Here is a 26,216-nt window from a genome sequence, read left to right as displayed (position 1 = left end):
TGTCTATTTTCTTATGTATTTCCACCATTCGTGATGTATTGTAAGCCACATTGAGCCTGCAAAGAAGTGGGAAAATGTGGGATACAAATGCAATAAATAATAATAATAATGTGTACCTTGGACCTTTTATGTGAAGTCCAATTTAGTGCCCCCTAGGGTGCCGCACTGCTCTGCTAAGATGTCTGTGTGGCCAGACTACTAAGAATGCTGCCCCCCCCCCCCCCCCCCCTACATCCGAATGGCTTGTTTTTGCACATTTTTCCCTTGGACTATTTTTTGTTTTCAAAAATGGTCCTAACAGATAGACACACTAAGCACAAAAACGTCTAGCAAATGGCCATTTCTGAAACCAAAAGTTGAATGTTTTTCTGATTTGAAAATTGCCATGTTCGTTACTGGATTTTTGGACCCTGTATAGAATAGCATAGTGCAAATTCTTGTACCCAACTTTGAGCATGAGGACTGGCATCTGCTTAAGCCCAGAGTAAATCCTGGCGTGCAAGTTGGGCGCATAAACTCGGTATTCTATAACACTGAGCTGAAATGTTTGGAATGCCCTGACCATCCCGTGGAAATAATACACTAAAACTCCCCACAATCCTTGGTAAAAATAATTAACAACAAACAGTACTCCTGTTCTATATAAATTACAAAATCTTTATTAGTGAAAACAAACCAGTGCATTAAAAGAATTACCAAATAGTATCCCTGCAACTCACTCACACTGCCATCCACACCAGACTTATACCCTGATCACATATGTAAATCCCACAAAGAACATTGAACATAAACCCTACATTGCAGTTTCTTCAGTCTCTGTGTATCATCAGAGCACAATCTCAATAAAGATCAATAAGTGAGCCCTAAAAAAACACAAGGGCACACAAAACCCAGTTCTTAATAATTGTAGCAGATATTGAACATTGCTGATCTTTGTATCCAACAAAAATAATTAACAACCAACACTACTCAACCAAAGATCTAGTACTACTGTGTACGGGCTAATAGCACCATACAAATCGATAAACCCACTCTTTTTTGTTATTATTTTTGAAAATGTTTGAAAGAGAGCCCTCAGAGAAAACCACCACTTTTAAGGCAAAATCATTTGTTTCTGCCCGGTGGCGTAGCACTTCTTTCATAGGGCTATGACCATCCCGTGACCATGCTCCCTTTTGGGTTGCACACGAGACACTTTGGGTGTGCAGAATTATAGAATAGGGTAGAGGCAGATTTGTTTGACATACAGAACCCTTCAGCAATAGCAAAAAAGCATTAGGGATGTGCATTAATTTGAAACAACACTAGATCAATGGACTTTTGATTTGGTGGGGGTATCCACCAGTTGCTGAATCACCCAGTAGACCAAAAGGTATGGCTGAGATACAGTACAAGTCATCAGTAACTTTCCACCGGTTCGAGACAGAACAATAGCCACACTAGGGCCCAGATGCTCAAAACCTAACACCGGTGCTAGGAGCAATTAGCACCAAAACTGCATGCATATTAATGTGCACAGCATGCACAAAACCCTCCAGCACCTGTGCAAATCTGTGTGCTGAGGATCAGCATAAATTGCATTAAATGATTCAGATCAGGTGATTATGTATTCACTCCAATGCTCAGAAGACAGCAAAGAAACTAAGGCTGGCCTTTATGCTGAAAACACACCACCAGTTTGGGGATGGAGTTTGGGTTGTGAGGAGAAGATTTACTCTTCATTTTTCACATTAAATTGCCGGGTTTTGGTCTCTTTTGAAAGGAGAGAGGCCCGTGCAGCCTGTAGTGCTGATAGTAAGAAAAAAAAACATGTCTGCGAGTCCGAGCAAAGCTGGGGGTGAAGGTAGGCATCGGTACCTGTTTTCCTGCACTTTGGTATGAGCCTCTTAGGGGATTTAAACTGCAAACATTTTGGGGGGAGGGGTTTATTTCATGGCGCAGGGAAAGGGTGTTGATGTGCACTTGCACTTCCTGTTTTGCTTGGTGCATGTGCACAGGACTTTCACAGTAAGCACAGCTCTTGTATACATACGTCCATCATGTTCCTCCCCCTTGCTTTCACTTTACTAGCGTAAATAAAATTTGCATTCATTTGCTGTGGGCATTGGGGGGCTGGTTTTCAGTACTGTTCTTGCTCTATGGGATGTGCACTCTTGCCTCTAGCGCCAGAGTATCGGGCCCTAGGTGGTACGTCCTATCTTGACCTGGCCATGTAGAATAGATGAGCCACAGGACTTGTGAGGTAAGTAAGGAATACGTTCTTCAGTTGTTAAATGTATTGAACTTTTTTGGGATCTTGCCAGTTATTTGTGACCTGGATTGGCCACTGTTGGAAACAGGATGCTGGGCTTGATGGATCATTGGTCTGTCCCAGTGTGGCAATACTTATGTACTTAACTGCTGTGGTTTGTAAGAAAATTGCAGCCATATCTGAACTTTTCATTTCTTTATAAGTTTACAAGCAAAAAAAAAACACAAGTACAACATTTGTTACAGAAAATCAGAGAAGATATTGTATATCAAGTAAAGTTGTAGGAAATTACATTAATCTCTTCATTAGACCACTATAAGGAGAGAAGTGGACTAGAAGATATGGAGATCCCAAAAGCATCTAAACAAAAATATAGAAATCAGCTTAACAAGGTGTAATACTGCAAATTAAACTAATATACCAACTAATTGCTGGTCACCACATTCCCACTTGAAATCTTCTTAAGGTCCAAAAAGGTTCTCAGATGCTCAGGAACATAAAAAATATATTTAGACCCCAGAAAAGAAATTAAACATTTATATGGATATGCCAATAAAAATGATGCTCCCAGTCTCTAAATTTCTTCTCAGAAGGCCAGAAACTCTTTTCTTCTATCCTGTGTAGTTTTAGTAACATTTGGATATATTCAGGTTTTTTGACTGCAGAAGAACATATGAGAGATTTGAAAATAAATCTTCATTACAGCACTCAGATCTTGTTCAAAAACAAATGATGCAAGCACCTGTGATAATGAATCCTCCAAAACAGGAGACAAATCTTTTAATTCATTCCTGTCCTCTTTGCCTTCAACTTGATACCTCTCTATGGCTCTCGTTGAATCTTTTGTAGCATTTGATAAGTAGTAAATCTTATGAAAAGGGGGAATAGCTTCTAAAGGAACTTAAGAATATCAATTAAATATTTCTTGAAGAAACGTATCTGAATTTTTAATAGCCAGCATAGACTGTTTTTGGCATGATGATGATGAGGGGCACTAAAGCTGCCAGTGTTATGTGAGGAGATGCTGGCAAGCAGCAACATTGACAAACCTTGTCCTGAGCTTGAATTCTGATTAGAAATAGACATCTGGACAAGTGTCTCACGGCCCACACTGATGAGATTTGTAATGGGAAATAAGCTCTGCTCGGCCTCTAGGAATCTCTTCCCACTCTCTTCAGTTTATGAAAATAAAAACTGGCATGAAAGAAGACATGCTGAAGTCACAAACTGTAATAATCTCAGGTTTGTGCTGCTCATCAAGCTATATCATCAAGTGTAAACCATGCAGAGACATATGGCAGTGTGACACAGCGGTGGGTGATCTGGAATGTCTATATATTGTGGGGGCAATATTTAGAACCAGAGCCACCCCATAAAAATAAGCATTTGCTTTATCATCCATTTTCTTTACGCCTGATATTCAGTGACCTTTTTCTGTTTACATAGGATCACTAAATATGCAGTCTTAAGCATATATGGATGATTTGTATTTAAAGTAGTACTGCTATTTATACAGTTTTCTTAAGTAGATAAAGTATTTATTTATTTATTTATTTATTTGTAACATTTGTATCCTGCATTTTCCCACACATTAGCAAGCTCAATGTGGCTTACAAAATACCGTAATGGTGGACGCCAAGTATGGTGGGTTTTAAATAAATATAATTAGAAAGAAGGATCAGATAGGGTATGGGTCAATGGGTACAATGAGGGACAAGGAAATGAGAAATAAAATATACGGCATTTAAGAAGAATCAATAGAGTAGGCCCTGCAAAACAGATAGGTCTTTAAAGTTCACTTGAAGGTTTGATGGTCGTGTGTCGCTTTCACACTCATTGGTAATGCATTCCACATCTGTGCTCCTACAAATACAAATAAAAGTTGAATATTAACACTCTCTAGATACATTTTGGCTCCACCCCTGTGAATGACAATGGGGCTCATTTTCAAAGCACTTAGACGTACAAATTTCCATAGGTTACTATGCAGCTCATTTTCAAAAGAGAAAAACGTCCAAATTGGTATTTTCAAAATCTATTTTGCAGACGTTTATCTATGCTATTTGTCTGCAGTGCATCCAAATTACAAGGGGTATGTCAGTGGTGATTCAAAGGCGGGATTAGGGCATGCCTCACACTTGGACGTTTTGCAGCCATAACGGAACACAACAGGACTAAAACTAAGACGTCTTGTCTAGACCTGTTTTCAGAATGAAGGCACAAAAAGATGCTCTAAATGACCAGATGACCAATGGAGGGAATCAAAGGTGACCCCCCCAACACCCCCCAGTGGTCACTAATCCCCTCCCACTCCACAAAGATGTGATTAAAAATATGAGTTACCAGCCTCTATGACAGCCTCAGATGTTAGGTCAATTAGAGCAGCATGCAGGTCCCTGGAGTAGTATAGTGGTCGGTGCAGTACACAGTGGGTGACCCAGGTCCTTATCTCCTGGAAACTGTGACCCCTTCCAAAGTCACCAAGAGCATACAGGATGTGTTTGGGATGTGGCAGCCCCACCGGCCACAGACTGCTTGGCCTGCTACCCAGAGGCCTACTTAAACTATTACTATATAAGAAAAACTGTTGCATCTGGTGTTTCTGGCCTGTGAATCAACAGGTCTCAGGGCTAAGGTGAATAAAAACATTTACTTTCACATTTGTATACCTTTTCTGACTGAGTTATTGACAGGGATACCACCATATCCCTTGTCCAGGGTATCACAATGCCCCTGACCTGCCCATGCCCTCCCATGGCTACTGTCCCTGCCCCTTTTCAGTTGGAACCAATAGAATTTACGTGTGCATCTTTACAATTTGTGCGCATTTATAGAATACCGGAGATGTGCACCTAAATTGGGTGCCAAGAATTATACCTGGTAATTCATCAGACAAATGTAATGAAATATAGACCCAAAAATGAATACCCACCCCACCCTCAAAAAGCAAAAAATAGGACATGTGAAGACCTATTTTATATAAGCACTAAAAGTGGCACCAAATTAGAATAGGAAGTGGTGGAAACTCTACTTTTGAGCTGCAGCGACAATTGTTGAATTATCCTCCTGATTCTATAAAAGTCACCAAAAATTGCACCCGCAAATTTAGGCACGTTTCCGATTTGCATGTGCAATTTAATAGAATAATGAGCCAATTAATGCCAATAATTGTCTTTTTAACAAGCAATTATTGCCAGTAATTATGTAAAATAATAATCATTATATATATATATATATATATATATATCTACTATAATAAAACTCACCCTCAACGTTCTGAGGACACTGACGTCAATGAAGCCAAGCTCTGACTTCCTTCAAAAAGGTTCGAAGGCTCGTGGTGGCGAAGCCACCAAAATCGCTCCGGGCCCCGCCCTCGAGGGCGGAGCAATGGCAGAACAATGAAGGGGTTGGCAGGGAGGGAGGCGGGGGGGTGGGAAATCGCTCCGGCCCCGCCCTCGAGGGCGGAACAATTGCAGAACAATGAAGGGGTTGGCAGGGGGGGTGGGAAATCGCTCCAGGCCCCGCCCTCGCGTCAAACATCATGACGTTGGGGGCGGAGCAATGGCAGAACAACGAAGGGGTTGGCCAGGGAGGGAGGGAGAGGGGTGTTGGCGACGAAAAACTTGCTAGTGCCCGTTTCATTTGCTCTGAAATGGGCTTCTTTTACTAGTGTATATATATATATATATATATATATATATATATATATATATATATATATATATATGTATATATATAATATATTCTATTCTTCTATATTCTCCACCAATTAAATATAAGGTAATATGATAAGAATAAGAATATGGAAGAAAAGGAGGAATTAAATACTATATTTGTTGAATTACATTAACCTGCACTGTAAGGTTTACGGACATGTGCTGAGAACATAAAGACCATATATTTAACTTTACAATGTTTATTTACAATATAGATAATGTAATAATGTTACAAGAGAGAGACAGTTTTTAGGAATCTTTCACAAGAGAAATGTGCTTTCAAGATTAAAAAGTCTGAATTATAAATTAGGCTGGATAATGGTAACTCACTTGGATGGAGGCTGCTGGTTGGAGTGATGAAGGAGATCCTCACTGGAAAAGAAGTCTTTTTGTTGCAAGGTTGTTGCTGGAACCTGGAGAAAGTCTTATCAGGGATGTGTGTGAAGTCTAGCAAGGCTCATGGAGGTGCAAATCAGGAATCAAGACCAAGAGCAAGAGTGAAGAAGAAAGAAAGTGAACTGAAAATGGTCCAGGCTTTTTATAATCTCTTGTTGGACCTTAGGCTGAAGTCAGGTGGGATGTACTCGATCCAATGGAAAAACTCAGGGATAGCTGAAAACTGGTTTCATCTAGTTTTGAGATGGAGCATGGTAACTGGTCACATGTTTAATGACATCATAAGACTTTCTGTCTGGACATCTGCAGTGATATACATCCAGAAGGCATCTGACAGGATATATTTCTTAAATATTTATCTGAATTGATCTTCAGGCTTTTTCCTCCCAGGGGGGCTTCATTAGGTAGCCTTTTTTCTTGCTGGGGTCAGTTTTGGGTAGTTTGGCTTTTTGGTGTCCGTTTAAATTATAATGTATATATATTTTTAAGAGGGAAAGAGAGTTTTTTATCCCATACGGTTTTCTCATGCAGCATGAGTTTTTGCGTTGGGGTTTTTTTCTCTTTTTCTTCCTTAAATAGGAACCTATGATATTAACCTACTCCTGTTTACACAAGGGATTGGTAATACTTTGGTATTGTTCCCTGTTAGGAGGTTTGAGGTTCCATTTGTTAGATATGGATTGAAGGAATTCTTTTTCTACCAATTTAAAGGGACACCTCCAAACTAACTTCAAATATATTAATCAAACTCCTCTTGTCAGGTTGATATATTTTCTATAGAGTTTGTATTCTCCTATAGTTGTTAGAATCTGACAGGATATACAATCACTATACAACTTTGTATTTGTTATCCACCGACTGGGCAAACGCCTTTGACGGTACTATGTAAGCCACATTGAGCCTGCAAATAGGTGGGGAAATGTGGGGTACAAATGCAATAAATAAAACTAATAAAATAAAAGAGTCTTTGTCTGAGAGTACATAAACTTTTTAGGTGGCATTTTGCTGTTTTTTGTTAACTCCAGTCTCTGTGATTGCTGTCCATCTTCAGAGTTTTGTTCTTTGGAGATGTTTGATGGACTTAGGTATCTATCCAACTAGTTTTTGTTATCAGTAGTTTCCAGGGGGGAAGGTGAAAGCCAGACCAGTTTATCTGATTCTGGCCCAATAAGTCTTTGCAGCTGTATTTTTTATATATACATTTGTATCTGATCTAGCTAAATCAGTAACTCTGGTAATTACACTCATATCACGCTACATATTTCCCTCTCTTGATTCTTAGAGACAATATTAATGCATTAATATTGGAAAGGAGAATCACAAATAACTATAAAATGTTACAATCTTAACACTAACATAAGAAGAATTCAAATAAAACAATAGCAAAGATATTGGACTATTTACATGGGTGTATTGGCAGAAGTGAGTCTTTGAATAGTGGCTATTGAACCTTGGAACATGTCACCTAATAGGAATTGTGACTATTATAAGCAAATACTCATTATTATTAATTTTGTTTGCTCCTGCTCATGTCTCACATTTAGGTTGCTAGGTATTCACCATTGATCAATTTTTGTGTGGTCATCCAGCATCTGTTCCATTAGGCTTCTATTCAGTTAGGCGGCTTTTGGCAGAGTCTGGCTTTGCTCTAGTTTTAGTGGGCTTGCAATCACACTCACATGCCTTTAATCACGCAAGTATCATATGCACCACCCCAGAGACCAGCTCCTTTTTGCAGCCGCTCAGGCACATAGGTTGCACCCAAGTTGATGCCACATAATAAGCTGGATGGTATCTTCATGGTATGGCACTGTAGATCTGGTTGCGAGAGGTCATCTTCTGCATCTAGTGAAACTTCCTCTTAACCTAGCATGCTAGCCAAATCATTAGCATAAGAGTGAGCAGCTGACCAATAAATACCACCACAATGGGATGGAACAATCTATTTAGTATATTATTCCAAGTATTTGACTTTCCAAGGAAAATATCCCACCATGAATGTTTCCCTATGTTCTCTATTTCAGAAGCTAACTGATGTATTAATTTAGTATTCTTGGTGATTTTCTCAGTCACTCTCTTGTTTTCCATTTTGAGTCACTCTAAGGATATCTGTATAATAGAGTGCTCCCATATTGGCTGTAAGTGGGTTACATTAAAACCTAAGGGAATAGGTAATAGTTCAGGAGTGAGTATGGATAGGTCATTGAAAACATACTGCGTCATTGGTCTGTAATAACTAAAATCACATCCTGTAATCCTAGTGACATCACATAGACATAGATTTAAACCTTCAATTACTATGAACAGCATACCATTAGCAATAATAAAAGGACAGATACTTCTAATACATAAACAAGAATGGGAATATGGAACTACTATACAACTGTTATCATTAGAAAGATGAAAGGCACAGGTACCATTAAGCATGCAACTATCATAATAACTTCCTAGGTTACTATCACATACAAAATAATTATTCCTATCTACGGGAATACATAAATCCTGTAAAATAATATCTAATTGATCATTGACCGAATAAGCAAAAACAGGGTCATGGTATGATATCATGAGATGTCTTCCAGGTAAAACCAAACCCAATTGGATTACTGGGAAGGCCAAAATGTTCTGTTCAGTCAGATATGTAATAATAGTGATAAATAGTTCATTATGGTCTAGGTCTGAAAAGAATGATGTCAGGTGCCACCACTTGGCAGTTAACTTTTCTGAGAAGGACATGTCTTGTTCCAACATAACAATATATTGTACTGGACATAACCCAACTCTCCCTCCTTATGACCCCTAATGCGTCTATCATACTGATCATTACTCTGTCATAACCTCACTTTGTATTTGTTCATACCGGTATTGGCGATCGCCTTTACTGTACTATGTAAGTCACATTGAGCCTGCAAATAGGTGGGAAAATGTGGGATACAAATGTAACAAATAAATAAACAAGCTTAAGATCTCTAATGGAATGAGTCCATGCTCTGCAGTCCTGATGGTACTGCACAGTGTCTCTATCATGAACTGTTGTGCCTGTGTACAGGCCAAAGCCAAAGAAATATTGGAAAAAGTGTCATTTAACATGTTCATAGTCACGTTCATGGCTGCTATCTGATGACGATACCACAAAGTAACCAGGTCCAACTGATGTGATTGGAGTGTTTGTATACTGTCAGTGTCAATCGTGGCTAAGTCCATAGCTTGCCTTATTTTCTCAGTACTACTTGCAATCTTATTAGCAAGTATCTCAGAGTCCATAGTGTTTATGACACCCAAGCCAGTTCCAGCAACACCTAATGCTGTGTCAAGAATTTCTCGTCGCTTACGAGACACATGGCCACTTCCCAACCACAAGTCTATCCACTGAGTCCAGGCTCAATCCAAAGTTCTCATATAGGGAGTGCATTGGGGATAAATAACAGAGATATTGGTAGCAAAGGTATTTAATGAGATAGAGTGGACAATGGGAGTAGGAGATAACAAAATGGATTTGGCAGCATTATATTTGACAATAGATGCACCTGTATATCCTGGGATAGCTGATCCATCAGGAGTAGTAATAGTGAAGTTTGTGAACCTGATATGGTTATTCAGACTTATGGTCAATGTACTCATATAGGGGTTCCTCATTCTCAGTGTAACTGATATTTTCAACACACAAATCCATGGATACACTAGTAATGGGGGACATTGTGAGGTATCATTGGTTTCTCCTTGCTTACCATCATCTCAATGCATACCTGTAACACTAAGAGTGTATGGTTGTGCTGTGAGTGGCTGACTCCAAGAATGGTGGTAACATTCCCATGGTGAGCCATGATACAATAGGTCATTATCCCACACAGTTATTTCAATATCTGTCATAACCTTAGATCCTACTCTTACATGCAGAACAGCTCCAAATATATCAGCAACCAATGTATACAATATAGCTAGCCTACAATAGCATTCAGTATCATTATCAGCAGGTGTGTGTGAATAGAGACTATCCGCCTTATTTTCGAAAGAGAAAGACGCTCATATTTTGACCCAAATCGGGAGATGGGCGTCTTTCTCCCGTGGGCGCCCAAATCGGTATAATCGAACGCCCATTTTGGGCGCCTTCAACTGCACTCCATCGCGGAAACGTCCAAAGTTGACGGGGCGTGTCAGAGGCGTGGTGAAGGCGGGACTGGTGCGTGTTTTTGTTGGCCGAGGAGAGATGGGCATCCTCAGCTGATAATCGAAAAAAGAATGGCATTTTTAACACGAATTTGGGTCACTTTTTTTGGACCCTTTTTTTTCACAAACAAGTCCCAAAAAAGTGCCCTAAATGACCAGATGACCACCGGAGGGAATCGGGGATGACCACCCCTGACTCCCCCAGTGGTCACTAACCCCCTCCCACTCAAAAAAAAACAACTTTAAAAACTTTTTTTTGCCAGCCTGTATGCCAGCCTCAAATGTCATACCCAGCTCCATCACAGCAGTTTGCAGGTCCCTGGAGCAGTTGTTAGTGGGTGCAGTGGACTTCAGCCAGGTGGACCAGGTCCATTCCCCCCCCCCCCCACCTGTTACACTTGTAGTGGTAAATGGGAGCCCTCCAAACCGCCCCCAAAACCACTGTACCCACATCTAGGTGCCGCCCTTCAGCCATAAGTACTATGGTAATGGTGTAGAGTTGTGGGCAGTGGGTTTTGGGGGGATTTGGGGGGCTCAGCACCCAAGGGAAGGGAGCTATGGACTTCAGAGGTAGTTAACTTTTTTTTAATTGTTACAAGTGCCCCCTAGGGTGCCCGGTTGGTGTCCTGGCATGTGAGGGGGACCAGTGCACTACGAATCCTGGCCCCTCCCACGACCCAATGCCTTAGATTTGTTCGTTTTTGAGCTGGACGCCTTCGGTTTCCATTATCACTGAAAAATGAAACCGTCCAGCTCAAATCCACACAAATCCGATGCATTTGGCTGGCACAAACCATATTATCAGAAAAGATGGACACCCATTTTTTCCAAAAATACTGTTTGTCCCGCCCCTTCACGTACCCTTTCTCGGAGATAGACGCCCATGGAGATGGGCGTTCGTGTTCGATTATGCCCCTCCACAGCTTCTACATTGGTGATTTTCTTAGGAAAGACAGTAGGAGTTATAGTGGATATAGATAATGGAGTGGTGTGAGGAGCTGGTGTAGTGCAGGTTTGCCATTTGGCTGGCTGAATCTAGCACATTCCAGATTGGCTAATATTCTGTATACCTAGATTTAAGGTGCTTCTGTTACCATCATGATCTGTACATAAAAGTGTCAAAGTTTTGGTGTGATCTCTCATGGTCAAAGTTTTGTGGTTCTCCTCACCTACTATAGGAAAGTCAGCACAAATAACTAGACAATTCAATCTTATCCCCATCATAGGAGCTGAGGAGGAATAGACTGGTACCTGAGTAAATGAATTTCCTATAAAATGTTTAGCACAAATTTTACTGTCTTCCTGTGATGACCAGGTAACAGAAAATAGCCCTCTTCCTAGCTGCCACTTTACTGTACAATGCTATACTGTGGGGGGGAGGGGGGGGGGAGGAATTCCAGAGAGATGGGAGTTACTATTAACTGCAACATGTGTTCCATATCAGCCTTCAAGGCAAAAATTAAGTTTACACTTCAAAAAAAGAGAAAATAAAGCATAGTGGTGGGGGGGGGGGGGGGGGGATTGAAGATTTAGAATAAAATCATCTCCAGTCACTTCTGTCATCTCCACTATATTGTTGCTCTTGGTGTTTAATTGTGGAGTATGTTTCTTTTGTGTTCCACTGGGGGAGGTAACCTGCACAGAGCAGCAGTTACAACCTGAACAAAGACATAGAGATAACCTGCATGGAGTGATATAAACAACCCTAAACAAAAGCATAGAGGGAGGTAACCTGTATTCATAGGCTGGCAGTTGTAACCCTAAGCAAAGGCAGAGAGGGGGTTTAACTGCATGGAGCAGTAGTTATAACTCTAACCACCTCACAGGACAGACCTGAAGGGCCATTCTAGTCTTTATCTGTCATTACTTACTATATTACGATGTTTTCTTTAATACAATTTCTTTCTGAAATGGTGGCATTGAGAATTAGTTACATTTCCTCCTTCCTTAGCTTTACTTTTCTTGTTGTTACTGGCTTTGGATTTTATAGCAGTGATTGTGCCAGATCATGACTTGTCTCCCATCCGGCACTGCTGTTTCTGTATCATTAATTTGGCTCTGGCTATTAGCATGATAGTTTCAATTTGCTGCTATTTGTATGTCATCTATTTCTAGCCCTGCCGCTCACCCCTATTCTTAGTGCAAGTTTTGGCTGTCATTGCAGCCACAAAAGTTGTTAGTTTTTTTGTTTTGTTTTTATCTGTAGAAGGTGAAGTACACATTTAAAAAAAAACACAAAATTCATATGGTCTTCACATTGCCCTTCACTGTTATGATTTAAATGTCTGGCCTTTATAAGTAAATGTGTATTCTTAAAGTAGCAGGCTGCCAAAATGTACTTTTCTATGCAGTTGCAGGAAGACCATTTTTGGACCCTGCTCCAGAATCATGCCAATGAAATCTGAATAGGGGGCGGTCTATTCAAGGGAAGTGGCCCAATAGAACTGAAGCTTTTGGAGGGAAGTATAAAACTCTGAGTTAAGGGAGGAGCTTTGTTTTACTTCTTCATAGGGGTTTCACAGCAAGGAGAGATGTAGAACAGTATTACATTCTTCTCAAAAGTGCTGAATCATGTCAGGCTAACTACTAGAAGAAGTAGAGCGTTTTGTTATGCTGCATCTTTACTACTACTACTACTACTTAACATTTCTAAAGCACTACTAGGGTTACGCAGCGCTGTACAATTTAACAAAGAAGGACAGTCCCTGCTCAAAGAGCTTACAAACTAATAGACAAGTGAACGGTCAGTCCGATAGGGGCAGTCAAATTGGGGCAGTCTGGATTTACTGAACGGTAAGGGTTAGGTGCCGAACGCAGCATTGAAGAGGTGGGTTTTAAGCAAAGACATCTTTATTGTGGAACCTGCTGCCTGGAGTGGAGGAGTGGCCTAGTGGTTAGAGCACTGGTCTTGACATCCAGCACCTGAAGGGAGGAGTGAAGCAAAATAGCCACCCCCACACTTTTTAGAAGCATCGACCTCTGAGGCACAATATACAAAGGGATAGTGGGGATGAGAGAGAAATTTTTCATGAGCACCTTTAAAGTGTGTTTCTTGCATAAATACCACCTAAGGCTTCAGGTGAAGTAATTCAATAACAATATTTGATGTTTCTAAGGTGAATTCAAACCGTACACATTATAAGACATCACTTTTAAATCAGCACACATAGGAAAATCTGAACAGAGACGTAGAACATAAAAACAGAGAAACCTCAAACCTGGACATCAAAAAAAGCATCCTTTCCCACCAACCATGGGACCTGTACTCATTCCCTCTCCCCCTCCCCCCACAAACACACATCAAACACCAAACAGAAAGCCACCTCTCGCTTAGACTATTGCAACTTGCTTCTCACAGGTTTCCCACTTAGCCATCTCTCTCCTCTTCAATCTGTTCAAAATTCTGCTACATGACTAATATTCCGCCAGTGTCATTATGCTCATATTAGCCCTCTCCTCAAGTCACTTCACTGGCTTCCTATCCGTTTCCGCATACAGTTCAAACTCCTCTTATTGACATATAAGTGCATTCACTCTGCAGCTCCTCGGTACCTCTCCATTCTCATCTCTCCCTACATTCCTCTCCGGGAACTCCATTCACTGGGTAAATCTCTCTGATCTGCACCCTTCTCCTCCACTGTTAACTCCAGACTCTGTTCCTTTTATCTTGCTGCACCTTATGCCTGGAATAGACTTCCTGAGCTGGTACGTCAAGCTCCATCTCTGACCGTCTTCAAATCTAAGCTAAAAGCCCACCTTTTTGATGCTGCTTTTAACTCCTAACCCTTATTCACTTGTTCAGAACCCTTATTTTATCATTCTCACTTTAATATTCCCTTATCTCTTGTTTGTCCTGTTTGTCTGTCCTAATTAGATTGTAAGCTCTGTGGAGCAGGGACTGTCTCTTCATGTTCAAAGTGTACAGCGCTGTGTACGTCTAGTAGCGCTATAGAAATGATAAGTAGTAGTAGATTACTTTGTGCCATTTTGAAACATCACTGGCAGAGCAGAAGAGCTAAGTTAAGGGGGACCTGGGGGGACTCATAGTAGCCTATGGAGGGAACAGAAAGCCCAGGTGGCGCTGTTTTAAAACCAGGTGGCTGGGTTTTGGTTTTAGTACATGGTACTATAAAATAACACTAAATTCAAAATAAAATGAAACTCCCCCTTCTACCAATGAAAACAAAGCTTACCATCCACCTCACCAATGTCTTTTACTACAGCTTAGCTTGAGTTATCTGCAGGCTTTGTTATAGCCTTGCCGCCCCCTCTCCATTTTCAACAAAAATAAATGTTCCCTTCCTAAGTGTGGCCTTCAGCCTTTCATATTGCTGTTTTTCTTTATTATCTTTACAGTGCCTGCGTAAGTTTCTGATAGCTGCTGCCTGACCTACTTAGAAACATAGAAACATGACGGCAGATAAAGGCCATGTGACCCATCCAGTCTGCCCATCCTCTGTAACCCCTAATTCTTCCTGTTCTTAAGCGATCCCACATGCTTATCCCATGCCTTTTAAAATTCTGGAACAGTCCTCAACTCCACCACCTCCACCGGGAGGCTATTCCATGCCTCCACCACCCTTTCTGTGAAATAATACTTCCTTAGGTTACTCCTAAGCCTATTCCCTCTTAACTTTGTCGTATGCCCCCTCATTCCAGAGCTCTCCTTCATTTGAAAAGGGCTCTCTTCCTGTACATAAATGCCCTTGAGATATTTAAACATTTCTATCATGTCTCCTCTCTCCCTCCACTGAAGGCAGCTGCGGTTTAGTAAGAGAAACTTTCAAAAACTTTTAAATGCTAGAATTTCCTGAGGACTGAAACTGCAGACTGATTGAAAAATGTGTGTTGGGGGGAGGAGGGTCATAATGATAACAACCAGCTAAGTTATTTACCGTTTTTAGTCTGTTACTGCTGCTATCATGTAATGATAGCTTGGTGTGGGGGGAAAAAAGGCAAAGATTTACAGCTATCACCTCACCAAGGGCCCTTTTAGTCAGTTTTGGTAAAAAGTGGCCTGCGCTAGTGTGGGCCTGTGAAATTGGGAAGTAAATGGACATACACTAATATTAAAAGTAGTGTGTGGCTGTTTATTGCCTGAGCCCTTGCCACCACCTATTTACATGGCGGTAAAGGCTCACACTCTACTCATGTGGTAATCTGGCAGTGAGCGGAAATACAGCTGCACTGCCATTTACCGCTGGGAATGCTTCCCATGGTAGAAAATAGAAAATTATTTTCTACTGCAGGAAACTGCACGTACCAATTTCAGAACTACTGTCGGGTGCCCACACTACACTGGCAGTAGGATCGATCTGGGGTACACTACCCGCACAGTAGCCCTACCGTAGCTTAGTAAAAGGGCCCCCAAGATAAACCCAAACAGGCTAATTCTGCAGGTACTTTTTCTGTAGGCAATTCTGAAAGGGTAGATAACCTGTGAAATTTGCACCTACCCATGTTCTTTCAAAAATAACCAGAAACAAAAGAAAACCGACAATTTGAAGGCATTTTAGTCTAATTTATGGACAATGCCTTCGAATTGTCGGTGTGCATTTGTGTCTCGTGCATAGCAGCATGGCTGTGTCAGGTATTGTTCTGATTTCATCCAAGTCGATGAATAATTCATGCTATATACAGAAAGGACTCCCAAGGAAGGCTTACTCATGGAAACAATGCCCATGTAGGGCCCATCTGTACAGGACATGGTTTATGAGTTTGAGACTGCGTTATCTGTTGGATTATTATATGTACTGCATTAGACAAACTCAAGGGAGAATATGGACTTGTGAATAAAATTTAACTTTTATTTATCCTCCTGGAATAGACTCATTGTGGTCACTTCCACTCCCCTCCTTTTATTTTTTTTTTATTCAAAATAACCCCCATTACGGTCAATATTCACAGATAGCAGACTTATGTCATTTAGTTTCAAAGTGACAAGCCTGCTTATAATCGAACGAGAAAAACGCCCAAGTTCCGACCTAAATCGGGAGATGGATGTTTATCTCACAAAAACGAATAAAGCGGTATAATCGAAAGCCGATTTTTGGACGTTTTCAACTGCACTCCGTCGCGGATGCGGACAAAGTTGATGGGGGCGTGTCAGAGGTGTGGTGAAGGCGGAACTGGGGCGTGGTTATCTGCCGAACAAAGATGGGCGCATTTCACCGATAATGGGAAAAAAGTATGTGTTTTTAGCTAGAATTTAGGACACTTTTCCTGGACCCTGTTTTTTCACGAATAAGGCCCCAAAAAGTGCCCTAAATGACCAGATGACCACTGGAGGGAATCGGGGATGACCTCCCCTGACTCCCCCAGTGGTCACTAACCCCCTCCCACCACAAAAAAAATGATGTTTCACAACTTTTTATTTTCACCCTCAAATGTCATACCCACCTCCCTGGCAGCAGTATGCAGGTCACTGGAGGAGTTGTTAGGGGGTGCAGTGGACTTCAGGCAGGTGGACCCAGGCCCATCCCCCCTACCTGTTACAACTGTGCTGCTTAATGCTTATTAGTCGTCCAACCCCCCCCAAACCCACTGTACCCACATGTAGGTGCCCCCCTTCACCCCTTAGGGCTATAGTAATGGTGTAGACTTGTGGGCAGTGGGTTGTGAGGGGGATTTGGGGGGCTCAACACACAAGGGAAGGGTGCTATGCACCTGGGAGCTCTTTTACCTTTTTTTTTGGTTTTGTAAAAGTGCCCCCTAGGGTGCCCGGTTGATGTCCTGGCATGTGAGGGGGACCAGTGCACTATGAATCCTGGCCCCTCCCACTGTTGCAGGAATTGATACATGAATTTGTGATGCTTCAGGAGTCAGACAGCACACACCAGTATGAGAGAGAAATCTTCTTTATTTGCCAGCAAACAAAGCAGGACATCAGTTCTAGCTCTCTTCTCTCTCTCTCAGCTCTCTGGATGTTATGGCTTCTGTCTCAGCTGCTTCTCTTCTGCTGTCTCTCCTGTTGTCTTCCAGCTTTCTTCCAGCTCTCCTTCCTTTCTTCTGACGTAAACTGCTTCTGCTCCTACTTAAATACTGTTCTATCCCCCTCCTAGCCTTGCCCCCCCTTACTCTCCAATTGGTTAAGGAATAGATTGGTTACCTTGCCTCAACCAATCATTACTTTAAAAATATCAGTTACATAGGTTCCAGACATCCTAAACTGACCTGTGACCTGGGGCCCCTTACACCAGACATTTGGTCTCCAGAACTCTTACATTTCTCATTATGATTGATTTCTCATCTTGTGAAGAGCAAAGAAACTACAAGCCCCAGAAGGCAGTGCAGCACCAGAGAGATTCAGAACCAAGGAACTACAAAGCCCAGAAGGCAGGGCAACGTCAGAGAAGCCAGGAGCTAAGAAACTACAAGCCCCAGAAGGCAGTGCAGCACCAGCAGACAGATCAGGTGAAGGGAGAAGAATCTATGCAAGGGAGGGAGGAGCCGGGGTGTGATTGGGAGATGGAATCAGATGGGGGAAGGGAGGAGCCCCTAGACCGGGAGGAAGGGGAGGAGAGAATGGAACTGGAAGAGGAGAAAGGAGGGGAGAATGAGGAGGAAATGGAAGTGCTGGTGGAGGGCTCTTAAAGTGAGTTATGAACTGAACTGGAGAGAGTGAATGAAGCCTTGGTGAATTGACCCGGTGGGTGGATGTCAGGTGGTTTTGTGCTGACAAATGAGGGAGGTGGGTCATTAGGTCTAAGAGTGAGAAAGTGACTTAGACCATATTGCCATTGAATTGAACTGTTTAATTTCATTTCTAAGATGAACTGTGTGTGAAGGCAATGCTAAACTAAACTGTGTTTGAAAGCAGTGCTAAACTGAATGGAGGAGGAAAACATTGCTAACTGAACTGAATTGTGAGCAGTGCTCAGTAACTGTGGGAAAGAGCAGTGCAACTAAGTACTGGATAGGAAGCAGTGCTGGGGGGGGGGAAACCATATTGAAAGCAGGGCCAAAGTGAACTGTGTGGAAAGCAGGCCCGCGCTGAACTATATGGCAAGCAGGGCTCCAATGAACTGGGTTTAAAAGTGGAGCTACACTGAGGAGAGAGAAAGGCCTGTGAAGCCTTAAAGCAGAGTAAATGTACTCAGGAGCTAATAAAGCACTTCTGGTGATTTGCCTGTTGTCCGGAGACCCTGATTGCAGACTGTCGACTCGTGAGTGAAGGGCGTGCTTGGTAAAGAAAGGAAGAGACTGAGAAAGAGTGGCGCGGATCTGGCGGCTGAGCGTGACATATTATGGTGGCAGTGGTGGGATCGCAGTGAACCTCCACGGGAAGGAGTAGTGTCCTGGAAGGAGTGGAGTGGGTTCCGGACCAGACCAGTCGAGCAGTCGGAGCGAGGTGCAGGAGTCCTGGAGGTTTCGTAAGCCCGTCGTGTGGGCCAACGCTGACAAAGGCGTATTACTCGCCTACCCAGGTAAAGGGTACCTAGGGAGGAGGCGAGGGAGGATACAGTAATTGGAGAAGCACAGTTTCTGTGCAGTGGAAAAGAGTTTGTGAGATACCGCACTTGGGTGGTTGTTTTTTTTTGTCTTTTTGCAGGTGCGGGGAATCCGGTGAAGGATATGGATCCCAAAGAGCTGTTTGCGTTTATGACGCATCAATTTCAGAAACAGCAAGAGATGGCTCATCAGCTGTTGGAGGAGTTGTTGGCGGCTTCCCGGGCACAGCAGCAACCGCTCTTGGACTTATTTCAGGAGTTGCTTCGAGGTGGAGGACGGTTGTCTGACAGGGGGCCGGATGGAAGAGTGGACCGAGCAGAAGGAGCGGTGGGAGTAGGAGGACTTCCCGGAGTGAACTGGCTGCCGTGGGGTAAGCTGACTGAGTCGGACAATATTGAAGATTACTTAGGGGCATTTGAAAGGGTGGCGGTGGCTGCAGGGTGGCCCCGGGAACAATGGACAATTCGATTAGCCCCTGCGCTGTCTGGTGAGGCCTTGGCCGCCTTTAGGGCTTTGCCTACACTGGAGGTGGCGGACTATACCAAATTGAAAGAAGCTATTCTGGACAGGTATGGAGTGAGCCGCCACACATATAGAAGGCGATTCAGAGAATTACGCTGGGTGGAGAGTGAAACACCCCGGGCGTTGGCTCAAAAGCTTTTGGATTTAGCAGGAAAGTGGTTAGAGCCTGAAAAGAGAACTATGAATCAGGTAATGCAAGAGCTTGTGCTGGAACAATTTTTGGAGGCACTACCTGAAAAGTTTCGGGTGGATTTGATAAAGAAGGGGTGTATGTCACTTGAGGAGGCCATTAAAAGCATGGAATGCTTCCTGGAGGCCCAGCGGTGTGAAGAGGGAGGGGGACGAATGGGGGAGAAAGTGGCAAGAGTAACAGGGGCCAGACCTTCAGTGAATGAGGAGAGAATGTGTTACCGGTGTGGAAGGAAAGGACATCTGAGGAGGGACTGTTTTGCTAAACTAGGGTTCACCTCGTACTCCCAAGGGCCAGTGGTGAAACAATTGAGGCAAGCAGTGGAGATATGTGGGGTCTGGGTCAATGCTCTGCTAGATTCAGGGGCGGATCAGACCATGCTGTCTCGGGCCCTGTGGGAAAGAATAAAGGGAAAGAGAGGAGTATGTAATGATAATAGGGGCCGGGAGGTTAGCATTCAGTGTGTTCACGGGGCTACCACTACATATCCCCTTAAGCGAGTTGGTATAAAAGGTCCTTCAGGGTCACACTGGGTATGGGTGGCAATATTACCCCGGCTACCTCAGGAACTAATTTTGGGGAGGGATTGGCCCCCATTTGTGCACTGTTTAAGAGAAAAGGAAGGGTTGGTTGTTACTCGGGGGCAGAGGAAAGAGCAAGAAGGAGTAGAGCAGAACTTGTCACATATTTTTCCCTTTCATTTGGAGGTACTAGGGGCACCTGGGAAGACGCGGGAGTCAGGGCAAGTAAAAAAATTAACGCAGAGGCACAGGACTCAGACAATGAAAGGGATTGAGCAGGGAGGGGAGTTTCCGGAGGATCCTGAGGAGTTGTTGAGCAGGTTCCCTTATTTTAGCAGGGAACAGGAGTCAGATCTCACATTGAAATATGCCTGGGAACGGGCGAGGGAGCCGGTGGGGGGCACACAGGGACCCAAGTTTGTGATAGAGAAGGGTTTACTGTTTCGGGTGATGCCAGCTGAGGGCAGTGAGGAGGAGATTAAACAACTTATTGTACCTAGGGGATTCCGGAAGTTGGTGTTACAGTTAGCGCATGACCATCCTCTGGGAGGACATAAAGGGATCCAGAATACAGTGAAACAGTTACTAGGGCGGTTTTACTGGCCTGGGGTATATAAAGAGGTAGAGGAATACTGTAAATCCTGTGTGGTATGTCAGAAGCTGACAGAGAAAGGGCCAAGGCCTGCTCCATTGCACCCTCTTCCCCGAATTGAGAATCCGTGTGGGAGGTTGGCAATGGATATTATCGGTCCCCTACTTAAATCCAGGAGAGGGTTTTCTTATATTCTGGTGATTGTTGATATGGCTACCCGTTTCCCCTGGGCCATACCCTTGCGAAATATCTCGGCAAAGGTGATTGCTGCGGAGCTGATTCGGCTCTTTTGTGAGGTTGGCTTTCCTAGGGAGGTGTTAACTGATAGAGGCACCAATTTTCTTTCTCGCTCCCTGGTACAGGTTTGGGAGGCTTTTGGTATTAAACACATTTGTACTTCAGCCTATCACCCTCAAACCAACGGCCTAGTGGAGAGGTTCAACAAAACTTTGAAGATGTTGTTAAGGAAGGGGTTAGGATCACACTATGAGAACTGGGATCAACTTTTGCCTTTTGCATTGTATGTATCTAGGGAATGTGTGCAGGCTTCCCTAGGGGTATCCCCCTTTGAATTATTATATGGGAGGGCCCCAAGGGGAGTGTTGGATATTCTCCGGGAGCAGTGGGTACCGCCGGAACGGGAGGATAAGACGGTAGTAGAATATCTTCATGATTTGAAAGGGCGGTTATGGAGGTTAGGCACTTATTCCCGGGGTAATCTAGAGAAAACCCAAAGTTATCAGAAGACGCATTATGATCAGGGAGCGCAGGTCAGAGTATTTCAGGAAGGGGATAAGGTGGTGGTTAGGGTCCCGGATAATCCACATAAATTTTTAAGTAAATGGAAGGGACCCTGTACGGTGAGGAAACGGTTGGGCCCGGTCACTTATGAGGTATTGAATGAGCGAGGGAAGCCTCAGACCTATCATGCGAACTTACTCCAGCCTTGGCAGGAAAGGAAAGCCTATTGGGCAAGAGGGGAGGAGGAATTGGAGGAGGACTTAGGACCGCAGATATCGGAGATCTTTATTCCTAGGGAAGTGACAGTGGGAGACAGCTTAGAGGGTCCCCAGAAGGAACAGATGCAAGCTCTGTTGCTGGAGTTTCAGGATGTTCTCACAGCGTGTCCTGGGGAGACACACTTAATAGTACATGAAATTGAGACGGAGAAAGGGAGGGTGGTTCGTCAGCGACCTTATAGGTTATCCCCAGGTAAAAAGCAGGAGGTAGTTAAACAAGTGAAGGAAATGCTGGACTTTGGGGTGATCGAGGAATCCTTTAGTCCGTGGGCGAGTCCGGTGGTGCTAGTGCCTAAGAGGGATGGATCCTGGCGTTTTTGTATTGATTTTCGGCGAGTTAATGCGCTGTCTGTGCCAGACGCTTATCCTATGCCTCGTATTGAGGATTTGATAGATAGGCTGGGTTCGGCACAGTTCTTGTCTACTCTTGACTTAACTAAGGGGTACTGGCAAATTCCCTTATCGAGGAAGGCCCGGCCTAAGACCGCTTTTTGCACCCCGCTTGGGTTGTTTCAATTCCAGCGAATGCCATTTGGCTTAAATTCAGCTGCGGCTTCTTGCCAACGCCTGCTGGACAGAGTATTGAGATCACACCAGGAATATGCTGCTGCATATTTGGATGATGTTATCATTCATAGTCCAGATTGGGAGACCCATGTAGTCCAGGTTAGGGGGGTATTGCAATCTTTTCGGGAAGCAGGTCTCACCCTTAACCCTCAAAAATGCCATTTTGCCCAGCGAGAGGTAAAATACTTGGGCTATCGGGTAGGAAATGGTCAGGTTAAGCCATTGTGTGATAAGGTGAAAAGTATTCAGGAGTTTCCCCTTCCTACAAATAAGAAAGCGCTAAGAAGTTTTTTGGGATTGATAGGTTATTACAGAAGATTTATACCTCACTTCGCCTCTCGAGCCGCCCCCTTGACAGATATGTTGAAGGGTAGTAGACCGAATCAGCTCCAGTGGCAGGAGGACTCGGAAAGGGTATTTGCGGGGATGCGGTCAGCATTATGCCAGGAGCCTCTACTTAAAGCAGTGGACTTTGAGAAACCTTTTGTATTGCATACTGATGCATCTGGTGTAGGATTAGGTGCGGTGTTATCACAAGTGCATGAGGGAGAGGAGCACCCGATTATGTACTTGAGCAGGAAGCTTCTCCCTCATGAAACTAGATATGCCACGATTGAAAGGGAATGCCTGGCAGTTAAGTGGGCGATACAAGCCTGTGAGTTCTATCTTGAGGGGCGTCCCTTTAAGCTGGTCACGGATCATGCCCCCTTAAAGTGGCTGGGTCAGATGAAGAACCATAATGCTAGATTGATGAGGTGGTATTTGGCGTTGCAACCATTTCAGTTTCAGGTGGAACATCAAGCAGGGAAATTAATGCAGCATGTTGATGTTCTGTCTAGGATTGCTAGTCCGGTAGTAAAGGAAGGAAAAAACAAACGGACTAGCAATCGTTTGACTGGGGGGGTATGTGAAGAGCAAAGAAACTACAAGCCCCAGAAGGCAGTGCAGCACCAGAGAGATTCAGAACCAAGGAACTACAAAGCCCAGAAGGCAGGGCAACGTCAGAGAAGCCAGGAGCTAAGAAACTACAAGCCCCAGAAGGCAGTGCAGCACCAGCAGACAGATCAGGTGAAGGGAGAAGAATCTATGCAAGGGAGGGAGGAGCCGGGGTGTGATTGGGAGATGGAATCAGATGGGGGAAGGGAGGAGCCCCTAGACCGGGAGGAAGGGGAGGAGAGAATGGAACTGGAAGAGGAGAAAGGAGGGGAGAATGAGGAGGAAATGGAAGTGCTGGTGGAGGGCTCTTAAAGTGAGTTATGAACTGAACTGGAGAGAGTGAATGAAGCCTTGGTGAATTGACCCGGTGGGTGGATGTCAGGTGGTTTTGTGCTGACAAATGAGGGAGGTGGGTCATTAGGTCTAAGAGTGAGAAAGTGACTTAGACCATATTGCCATTGAATTGAACTGTTTAATTTCATTTCTAAGATGAACTGTGTGTGAAGGCAATGCTAAACTAAACTGTGTTTGAAAGCAGTGCTAAACTGAATGGAGGAGGAAAACATTGCTAACTGAACTGAATTGTGAGCAGTGCTCAGTAACTGTGGGAAAGAGCAGTGCAACTAAGTACTGGATAGGAAGCAGTGCTGGGGGGGGGGAAACCATATTGAAAGCAGGGCCAAAGTGAACTGTGTGGAAAGCAGGCCCGCGCTGAACTATATGGCAAGCAGGGCTCCAATGAACTGGGTTTAAAAGTGGAGCTACACTGAGGAGAGAGAAAGGCCTGTGAAGCCTTAAAGCAGAGTAAATGTACTCAGGAGCTAATAAAGCACTTCTGGTGATTTGCCTGTTGTCCGGAGACCCTGATTGCAGACTGTCGACTCGTGAGTGAAGGGCGTGCTTGGTAAAGAAAGGAAGAGACTGAGAAAGAGTGGCGCGGATCTGGCGGCTGAGCGTGACAATCTATAGCTTAAACTGGGTTCCCTTAGAGACCAAGAGGCCCAATCTGACATTGGTTATTCTCATATTCCTAGTCAGCTTCATACTACCTGCTAGCTGAACTCTGGCATTCATTAAAGAGGTCAAAAGCCAATCTTACTTAATGGCATTCAGGACCATTTCTACATTTACCTACAATTAATCAAGGAGAAGAGAGCTGACTAGTCCTGACCTCTTTCACCTATCAGCTTATACATTGAACCAGCCAGAACTGCAGATAACTTAAAACACATGTTGGCCTCTTCACTACAGTCTTTGCTTAGAACGTCAGACAAAGAATAATACAAACATTCCACACAGAATTATTAATTTACACAGAATACAGCATATTCTAAAGTAAGCATCCTTATAAGACATATTCTACATACTTATAATGGTCTATATATCTAAGCTATCTTCTTATAACAAAATCTACATATCAAGAACTTCTGAAATAGTATTTCAGCTTTAAACTACAGTATGCCTAACAGTATACAAATGTTGAGCTAGCATTCATTATTCACAAGGGTGAAAGAAATTCCTGTCTCTGACCTTTCTAACCCAGCCCGGCAAACGCTAGACTTCTAGTAATTAATTCCAGCCTGCATTCCTTTATCTTGCTTGCAAGGTAAAAAGCTAGAATTCAAACACCACTTTTAAACCCCAGATTTTAACAGAATTAACCCTTAATATGATTTCTCAGAATTATTCTTTGCCCATGGCTGCCTCATTCCCCCCTTTGAGACTAAAATCAGCTTATGCAGAGATAAGTCTCACAACTCAAACTTTGGAGATTATAGTGATCCTAACTGGGAATAGACTTGTGAATCACCATTACCCTACTTGTTAAGGTCCGACGGCATACTGCCGAAGCACATGAGGCCAGGAAACAAAACAAAAACCCTGCTAAAACTAAGACTATTAGGGAAATGAACAAAGGACGTATCCAGGAGGTCAATGACCACCACCAGGAGGTAAGGTCTAATCCTCCTCGGTAATCCTCCACATTAAGGCTAGCCAACTGTAGGACTTTATCCATGGCATGCCTAACTACATGCGTCCTATTTATGACAATAGTACAGCACTCTGAAGAATTTAACACTGTGCAGAGGCCACCCTGAGCTGCAAAGAGATAATCAAGGCCCATACGGTTATACCGAGAAACTATACTTAATTCATTAATTTGATCCTGCAATGCATTGACTACCACATTCAGCTCATGAACTAGAACATGAAGTAGGGACTGAAGTCTCCGGGTAGCCATACCTAATTCAGTAATACCCGCTACCGGGCCCCCAATTGGAATCCAGGCCGTGGCAGAAAGGGCTACAAGTCTCTTTTTAGTCAGAGGATAAGTAGAATTGATATACTGGAGGGCTAATTCAATCGCCTCATCCTCTGTGGCAACGGAGGAGGGTAAGGACAAAGCCTCTCGCTTAGAACGGTGCGGGGATGGTGGCTTAAGAAGAGGAATAACTTTAGGAAAATAATTCAAGGTTACCAATACACAAAAATCATATGTGGCGGGAAGAATCATGTGGAGGACATTATCACAGAGCCAGTAATGACCAAGGAGAGGGTGAGGAAAGTTCCCAATAAATGTTGGCTCAGGCTGGACAAGGTACTTAGGGTGCCCATAATGCGAGCCCCTATCCCAGGGGGAACGAAGACGAAATGGAGACTTTGCACACCATAGGCGCCAATCCCCAATTGTGACAGGCTGCTCATTTGTTAGTAACTCTTCATACCCCGGGGACTTATGAAAGTAGAAAATAAGCTTGGACACTATAGTCTTCTCAGTGGTACGCTTAGGAGCCAGATAATCACCTGGGTCATAATCTGCAGGTACGGTAGCAGGGCACATAGGAGTACCTGGAGAAACTACCCACACAGATTCTCCTTTTTCT

This window comes from Microcaecilia unicolor, chromosome 5 (genome assembly GCF_901765095.1).
Source record: "Microcaecilia unicolor chromosome 5, aMicUni1.1, whole genome shotgun sequence".
Taxonomy (NCBI): Eukaryota; Metazoa; Chordata; class Amphibia; order Gymnophiona; family Siphonopidae; genus Microcaecilia; species Microcaecilia unicolor.
Note: the sequence above shows the minus strand (reverse complement) of the source record.